Source organism: Juglans regia, unplaced genomic scaffold, assembly GCF_001411555.2.
Source record: "Juglans regia cultivar Chandler unplaced genomic scaffold, Walnut 2.0 Scaffold_3349, whole genome shotgun sequence".
NCBI lineage: Eukaryota > Viridiplantae > Streptophyta > Magnoliopsida > Fagales > Juglandaceae > Juglans > Juglans regia.
Genome location: NW_023358172.1, coordinates 1 through 257, shown reverse-complemented (window position 1 = coordinate 257; position 257 = coordinate 1). Strand labels below are relative to the sequence as shown.

The window sequence follows — 257 nt, the reverse complement described above, 5'->3', positions numbered from 1 at the left end:
AATTTATCTCGCAAGGCGGAAAAAACAAAAACGAGGGGTGCAACACGAGGACTTCCCAGGAGGTCACCCATCCTAGTACTACTCTCGCCCAAGCACGCTTAACTGCGGAGTTCTATTGGGATCCGGTGCATTAGTGCTGGTATGATCGCACCCATCAAACTAATTACTTAAAATTCATATAATCCTTGAGCGACATACTAGCGTCCTTCCGATCCCAATCCAAACGGAGATCTGATCCAAACCCATGGCTACGCGAT

At 47.5% G+C, this 257-nt stretch overlaps 1 non-coding gene across 1 annotated transcript; it reads right to left on the bottom strand.

Annotated features, from left to right (window-relative positions):
* Positions 1-34: 34 nt before the first annotated feature.
* Positions 35-153, bottom strand: LOC118345645. Its single transcript, XR_004799145.1, has one exon. It is a non-coding gene; the product is annotated as a 5S ribosomal RNA (ribosomal RNA).
* Between the last annotated feature and the right edge of the window lie 104 nt (positions 154-257).